This window comes from Rutilus rutilus (genome assembly GCF_951802725.1).
Source record: "Rutilus rutilus genome assembly, chromosome: 11".
Lineage (NCBI taxonomy): Eukaryota > Metazoa > Chordata > Actinopteri > Cypriniformes > Leuciscidae > Rutilus > Rutilus rutilus.
The window spans coordinates 29,392,787-29,401,150 of NC_140216.1; the positions used below are offsets into that span (position 1 = coordinate 29,392,787).

The 8,364-nt window shown below is 51.2% G+C and overlaps 1 long non-coding RNA gene across 1 annotated transcript; it reads left to right on the plus strand.

Moving 5' to 3' along the window:
- Nucleotides 1-6,041: 6,041 nt before the first annotated feature.
- LOC311299151 lies at nucleotides 6,042-7,531 on the plus strand. The gene is made up of 2 exons (XR_014629076.1): nucleotides 6,042-6,167; nucleotides 6,245-7,531. It is a non-coding gene; the product is annotated as an uncharacterized lncRNA (long non-coding RNA).
- Nucleotides 7,532-8,364: the final 833 nt, after the last annotated feature.

Sequence of the window (8,364 nt, forward strand, 5' to 3'; positions counted from 1 at the left end):
GCGTTCCGACTCCGGCGATCCGCAGCCCTCCGGAGCAGATACGCAGAGCTTCTATTTTTGCCGGATGCCGGAGAGCTACGCAGCACTACAGGGCAGAATGCGCAGGACAGGAAGTCGAGCAAAAAAACAGAACAAACCAAAACAAAATAAAAGATCCGGTTAATTTTCTAAATAAAATACACCGTGATCATGGCGGATCATATTTCCCTACACTACACCTTGAAAACGTCATAATATGCCATTCCTCATAACGTTCTGTTTATAGAAACTATATATCGCGCGATCATACGTGAATTAGCGAGATCTCGTGGGTCCTCGTGACTTCAGCAGTCAGTCATGGACGCAGCCGTTCCGCAACAAATACGGACCTGGTGGGTATTGACGGACGACGGAACACGGAGCTGTCACGCAGTGGAGCCGTTCCGCAGCCGTTCCGCATCTGGTGGAAATTGGGGGTTAGCTTCAGCAGCAGTTTCTTGAAACTTATCTCTTATGCGCGGAAGCTTAGCTGGGAAGAGTCACACTGCTGTTCCGCAAGACCCGCTCAGTGGACATTGGATAATACTGGGAAAGCGTGCCCAAGATGTAGAAGGGAACGCTGCGGAGCCCATAACCTGCCCGAAGGGAGGCACTAGGAATACACATGTGCACTAGCCCGTAGGGTAGTGACACATGGCAGTCTCTGAGGTAGTCCCAGCCCGTAGGGTGGGAGCGTACACAGCAGAGACGACAGACAGAGTCTGTCAAGGGGAAGACACTGGCTAACCCGGAGGGTAACCGAACGTGGAAAACACCTATGGGGTCGCCATAGGGACCACAACATAGGACCCCAGCTTGTACTCAGCTCAAGAGAGAGGTAGCAAGCCTGGCGACCGGCGATCCGCCTCGCCTGACGCCGGGGGGTGACGGAGGAACTCACGAGGTTAACCGTTTGTTGGGTAACCAACGGAGCAGAATAACGCATGTATCTGGCCCCAGGGGCGAGAATGGTGTAGCAAGCCGACACTACCCTAATTCCTCGCGCTACTGGCCGAAGCGAGCACACGGGAGGAAACAGGTTCCACACAAAGGCTATAAAACCTAGCGAACGTATTGGGTGTCGCCCAGCCCGCAGCTCTACAGATATCTGTCAACGAGGCGCCTTGAGCTTAAAGCCCAGGAGGAGGCAACACTCCTAGTAGAGTGTGCCCTCAACCTAGGTGGACAAGGCACGTCCTGGGACTCATAAGCCCGGACGATAGCATCCACTAGCCAGTGGGCTAACCTCTGCTTGGAGACAGCCTTCCCCTTCTGCTGGCCTCCGTAACAGACAAGAGCTGGTCTGAGGTCCTAAAGCTTTGAGTCCTGTCAATGTAACAGCGCAGAGCGCGAACAGGACAGAGCAAAGCCAGGGCTGGGTCTGCCTCCTCCGGGGGCAGCGCTTGCAGGTTCACAACCTGATTTCTAAACGGAGTGGTAGGAACCTTGGGCACATATCCGGGCCAGGGTCTCAGAACAACGTGAGAGAAATCCGGCGCGAACTCTAGACACAATTCGTCGACCGAAAATGCCTGCAGGTCCCCTACCCTCTTGATGGATGCCAAAGCAAGCAGGAGAGCTGCTTCTTTGACAAAATATTTAAATCGACTGCATGCAAAGGCTCAAAAGGTGGATTCTGGAGTGCTCTGAGCACTAAAGTCAGATCCCAAGAGGGTACGGGGTGCTGAGGAGGATTCAATCTCATAGCACCCCTGAGGAACCTGAGGACCAGGTCATGCTTTCCCAAGGACTTACCTTCTACTGCATCGTGATGTGCGGCTATTGCGGCAACATACACTTTGAGGGTGGAGGAAGACAGCCTTCGGCTCCAACCCATCTTGCAGGAAGTAAAGCACGACACTGATCGGGCAAGTTCGGGGGTCTTCCCTCGCGAGGAGCATGAGTTCTGCAAACCAAGTCCGGTTGGGCCAATACGGCGCAACAAACAGGACTTGCTCCTCGTCCTCCCTGATCTTGCACAAAGTCTGTGCGAGAAGGCTCACTGGGGGAAACGCATATTTGCGAAGGCCCTGGGGCCAGCTGTGCGCCAGTGCGTCCGTGCCGAGAGTTCCTTCGGTCAGGGAATAAAACAACTGGCAATGGGTCGTGTCCGGAGAGGCAAACAGATCTATCTGAGCGGCTCCGAAGATTCCCCATATCAGCTGGACCACCTGGGGATGGAGTCGCCATTCTCCCGGAAGAGGGGGCTGCCGTGAGAGCTCGTCGGCTGCACGGTTGAGCGTACCCGGGACATGAATGGCTCGAAGCGACCTCAGATGCTTCTGACTCCAAAGGAGGAGATGGCGGGCGAGTCGCGACATACGACGGGAGCATAGACCACCTTGGCGGTTGATGTACGCAACGGTCGCAGTGCTTTCCGTACGGACCAGTACATGCCAGTGACGAAGTAAGCCTCTGAGGCGGCACAAGGCTAGGCGTACTGCTTGCAACTCTAGGCAGTTGATGTGCCAATGCAGTTGGGGCCCCGTCCACAGACCCGAAACTGCATGCCCGCTGTACGTGGCCCCCCAGCTGTTGGCAGAAGCATCTGTGAACACCACAGCATGCCTGGACACCTGGACTAAGGGCACTCCGGCCCGTAGAAACGCAGGGTCCGACCAAGGACTGAAGGTTTGGCAACAGTGCGGGGTGATGTTCACCCGGAATGTGCCGCTCTGCCACGCCCATCTCGGGACTCGATCGTGAAGCCAACGCTGAAGCGGTCTCATATGGAGCAGAACGAGCGGCGTTACTGCGGCTGCGGCTGCCATAAGCCCCAGGAGCCTCTGAAACTGTTTCAGTGGGACCACTGACCTGCCTTGAAAGGACTTGAGGCAGTTGAGCACTGACTGGACGCGCTCCTCCGTGAGGCGCACAGTCTGACTGACCGAGTCCAGCTCCATACCGAGATAAGAGATCCTCTGCGCGGGCCAGAGTTTGCTCTTGTCCCATTTGACCTGAAGCCCCAACCGGCTGAGATGCTGAAGCACCATGTCCCTGTGTTCGCACAACAGGTCTCGCGAGTGAGCTATTATAAGCCAGTCTTCGAGATAGTTCAGAATGCGAATGCCATGTTCTCTCATAGGAACAATGGCCGCCTCCGCGACTTTCGTGAAGACACGGGGCGACAGGGCCAGCCCGAAGGGTAGGACTTTGTACTGATACGCTCCACCCTAGAACGCAAACCGAAGAAACGGTCTGAGACGAGGAAGAATCGAGACATGAAAGTACGCGTCCTTCAGGTCGATCGCTGCAAACCAATCCTGGGGACGGATGCATTTGAAAATGCGTTTCTGTGTGAGCATTTTGAACGGGAGCTTGTGCAGGGCCCGGTTCAAAACTCGCAGGTCCAGGATTGGCCGTAACCCACCGCCTTTCTTGGGTACAATGAAGTAAGGGCTGTAGAACCCAGACCTCATCTCGGCTGGAGGGACTGGCTCGATCGCGTCCTTCGCCAGCAGGACGTTGATCTCTTTCCGCAAGACAGGGGCATCCACTGACCGCACATGGGTGAAGCGGACGCCCCTGAACCTGGGAGGCCGGCGAGCAAACTGAATTGCCTAGCCGAGCCGGATGGTACGGATGAGCCACCGGGACGGCCTAGGAAGCGCTAGCCAGGCTTCAAAGAACCGTACCAGTGAACCGACCCGGACCACCGGCGTACCCGGGGTGGGGCAGCGAGGTGGAAGACAGGGACTCGACTCCGGAGGCACTGAAGCGGCTGGAAGTGGAGTCTGGGTGTGTAGTGCAACACCAACCTGTTTCCACACAGGGGCAGACGGCAGAGAAGGCACGGAAGCGTTCAACTGCTCGTCGCCCGGAGGCGAAGGAAGGAGGGGAAACAAGGAACGACGCCCGGGGGGGGATCGAATCCAGGTTTCTGACCCTTCTTTCCCAGCGGGAGACGAGAGTGACAAGGCCGGGGCGGCGTCACTATCATCTGAACGCTGGGGCGAGGGGAATGAGAGTGGCGAGGCAACGTGGCGGCACACACTGACATTCTGGCCCTCTTGGACAGGGAAGACTGGGAGCGACGAGGCAACTGAGCGTCGTGCTGCACTACCAGTCTCGACCGTTCGACCGTGAGGGGAAACGAGGAGCGAGGCCCGGGGGCAACAAGTCCTGGTTTCCGCCTCCTTGCCCAGCGAGAGACGAGAGTGACAAGGCCGTAGCCCTCACTGTCATCTGAGCACTGGGGCCCGTGAGTGACACAGAGGAAGTGGACTGCTCAAACTTTGGGTACCGCTGACTGAAGAACCAGCGGTGGAACAGAAACGAAATTCTCCACCCGGCCCTCCTCCAGGGGAAGGAGTGGTGATGACACGCACTCCCGAAGAGCAGACATCACATACTTCGGGTCGCTCCTCTCAGGGTCGTTTCCCTTCCCTTTGCTGGGGGGAAACAAACTCCGAGCGGGCTGGTTTTGAGGCGCTTCTGGAACACCAGTGTGGACATCTTCTGACCGAGGGCCAGCGCTGTGACTAATCACGGTCAGTCACTAAGCGCAGCTCCACCCCAAATCAGAACTACCCACGTGCACTGAATGTGCAGGGGTAGTGAGAGAGGAAAAACTTCTGCAGATTTAGGCATGTTTGGCTTGCCATATTGGCACCAAAATGCTTCCATACTGCCAACATTTTTCACCCGCATCCAGGCACTTTAAACCCAGGAAGTGTGGCTGTCAAGTCTGAATCTTCAGCACGAGAACACACCATTACAGTAGGAACTCAGCATCATTTTCAGAGTATAACAGCCCTCTCTCCGATGTAGCGATCGACATCTGTCCTCCCATGGGGCCCCGAATGAAATGCTTGGTCCCTCATGAGAAGGACCGAAATCCCATTCAAAGCCTCAACGGCACATGGCACGCTGAGCGGCTCAAGCCTTTACGAGAAAGGGGATACGAACAACGTGCCGACGTGGTGCACTCATGAACGCAGTCTCGACACACTGATTAGGCATGTGAAACAGCGATCATGGCCATCAACCAGGCATGCAAGACAGTGAACGTGGCCATCGCCTCGATGACACATGGCACGCTGAGCGTTCAAGCCCTCAGGCAGGACAAACAACGTGCCGACGTGGTCGTGCTCTCATGTTTGCGATGCGCTAGAGGAGTGGTTCGTGCTCACTGTAACCCTCAGATCACCAGTGTTATTCGCCAAAGTAGCCCTCTTCTGGTGCACCAGAAGAGAAACTAGATCGGGAAATAAGCAAAGGGACTCGCCTCATAGAGGCACGCGAGTCTTGATCTTGAGCGCGCATCTTGAGCGCCGAATGACGCGCGCTGGGATGCCGTGACAACCCGCGCTGTCAACCGGCACTCGACCGCACACAGCACGCTGAGCGGCTCGAGCCTTTAAAAAGGGGAGACGAACAACGTGCCGACGTGGTCATGCACTCCTGAGAGAACATGAACCACCCACGAACGTAGTCTCACACACTGATTCGGCATGTGAAACAACGAACGTGGCCGTCAAATGAGGACAGGAAACGATCGCATCCAGAAACACACGAGTGAAACGTCATCCTGAAAAAGACGCGATCTTCACTCGTGTTGCTCTTTCAGGAAGAAAGTACCCAGCAAACACATTTACGTTGTGGCAACGTCTCTGGCACGTTGCATTTCTGCTATGGCAACGTCGCTGTATACGTGCTCGCAACATTGTAACAACGTAGAATTGTAAGACGTGACAGGGCTGTAGCAACGTTGTTGCGCGACATTCAGCAACTGAGAGATGACGTTCTGACAATATTTTTATATGGTGTATTTTGTTAGATAATTATATACTTTTTATCATTTATTGTTTATCTATATTATTTAATGGGGCTATCAACACCTGCAAGTGTAGCCTACACTTTAAAGAGTAAAAATGACAGAAGGTTTCGTTAATTCAACTTTATTAAAATTGCATATGTAGCAGGCTACAGCTGTCTGGCCAAATGGCAATTCATTTGCAGTGCTGTGAGTGGCGCTGGGCAGTGAACAGTAAGCCAACCGCGATGGTCGAGTCCCTATATAAATCGGGACCTTTCGTTTGACAAGCTACGTCATTGACATGCGACTGTTGTCCTGTCTACCTGCCGGCCTATCCGTCTGATGTCTGTCTTGGTCTGCCTTGGTCATCTATTCTATCCTAGCGTTACAGGTAGGAAAAGCTCTGGTTCTTTGTTTCCACTCTTTTAACTTTAAGACTGGGGCTTATAGGGAATGTTTTAATTTTAGAATCCCCGTTGCTGTAGTAGCCCTGTTAGCAGCTAAAGTTGTGCCCGGTTATTGGTGATCAGAGCCTGGGGCCGTGACTGGATGCTGTTTAGCAAAGGTATGTGACTACGATAATTAATAGATGAATGTTACGGTGAGATGCGTTTATAAGTAGACATTTTTTGTATTTCAGGGAAGGCTTTATAGCCGGGGTGTAGCGGCCAGTGGGCGACATCAGCGCCGAACGCCTGCTGCTTTGCTTACGTTTTAATGTCACGATTTGTTTGCGGATATAATATGCTCATGTCAACAACTGCGGCTGCCTTTTCACCCGGGACCTAGAATAAGTGGAACCGTGGTTGGCTCACGTTAATCGGCAGCTTCCTGGTGATCTCGTTCCTCCTGTTATACCGTGAATTGGTTTCATTCAGCATCATATGGCCAGTTTCATGGTTTAAGTGTGGAGTGTTGGATGGACTGACACCACTAACTGTAATTATTTTGGTCTATATTTTATAGGCTCAGTGTTGTTTTGTTTGTTTATTTAAACTCTTGTATGGAGGCTTTTGTCTGCTGCTGATATACAAGAGCATTATTCTGATTTATTTGGGTTGATTATTTATTTGTTTTGCTTTGTCTACCCCGACCAAAGATCGTTAAGCCAGAGGGCATTTTTGCCCCATTGTGCTGGATGGGCTATGATATTTTGTTTGTTTAATTTGTATTTTGATTTGTGATTTAATTGCTACCTATATCTTTAACTCTAGTACCATCTTGGGTTTAACAGTGTTTTGCAATTGTTGTGTGTAGTTTTGGTTGATTTTCACGTGTTTGTCTTTTGTCTAGGTGCTGAAGACCGCCAGTGGGAGCGGTGCCCCTTGTGGTGGTGGGTCCCTTGGTGTGTGCAGTGGCGGTGCGTTCACCAAATGTGATCATTTCCCTTGTGGTGCGTGTGTGTGAAATTTATCACGTGTGAGTGGGGTGTTGTGTTATGGATGTTCATTGCTCGGGCCACTAGCCTCCCACTGGTAAGTTTCAGCCCTAGTTTCACTTCGTGTGTGTGTGTGTGTGTGTGTGTGTGTGTGTGTGTGTGTGTGTGTGTATATTGTGATTAGAGTATATTGTGTGTTTGTGATTTGATTTGGTGTCAATTACATTCTATTTGCTGTGAAATTCGTATTATATGTTTGTTGTGAAATCTTGAATTTTTGGAGTGACTCTGGTGTGTATGGCTCCATTGGTTGTACATTTTTATAAAAAGTAAAAGAAGAGAAATTAATAATAATAAAATTATATTTTTGTATTTGACCACTGTCTCTGGCTGATCCCTTCACGAACCTGAGTGCCTTGTTAGCGAAAAACCATTAAGTCTTTGGGTGTAAGTCCCATCGTGGCGTAGTCTGCTATTTGTCTGGGTCTAAGCCCAGCTATATATATTCCACCTGCCACACATATAATCAAATTGCACTTCCAAAAGTCACATTTGTGAAAAAAAAAAGAAATAAACGAATACACATTTATTTTAAGTATAATAAATAAAACATGAAAAGCAAAGGCAGATCAGAACATTTAATGAACAAAACCGGGTCTGTATGGCAGACAGTAGCCGAGCAGGTGTCACCGGGGAAACATATCCACAAATCTAGAGGAGCAAAGAAACGAATGAGACTAAATAGCGGAAAAATCAAACGAAAAACTAAACAGTGCGAGCGATGCTTCATTAATCACATTAGAAATTAAAGCTGTAGGTTGTGTTTGATAGCTGAGGTAACTGTTAGGCTAAACGCAATACTCACGTAACCTTGCTCGATGATGAATGAGAACACAATGAGCCCAACAACAGGTGGTTGGAATTTAAAAGGCTGATTTTCCCGCTTCAGGGCAGTGACGAGTACATATGTAGTCCAGTGGTTGTCAAGACACCCTAGGCACAACCTTAAGCAATGGCCCTGAACGATGGTTTAATGTCAACATTGTGACAACGCTGTAACAACTTCACCACACAACGTAGTTATAGCAACCTTTTGGCCATGTTGTTAAAACGTTGTTAGAAGGTTGGCTACGTTGTGCCAACGTTCTGTGTTTGCTGGGTACTCTCTTTATTGTGCTGAAGTACACTGAGGGACCCAACGCGGCAACAC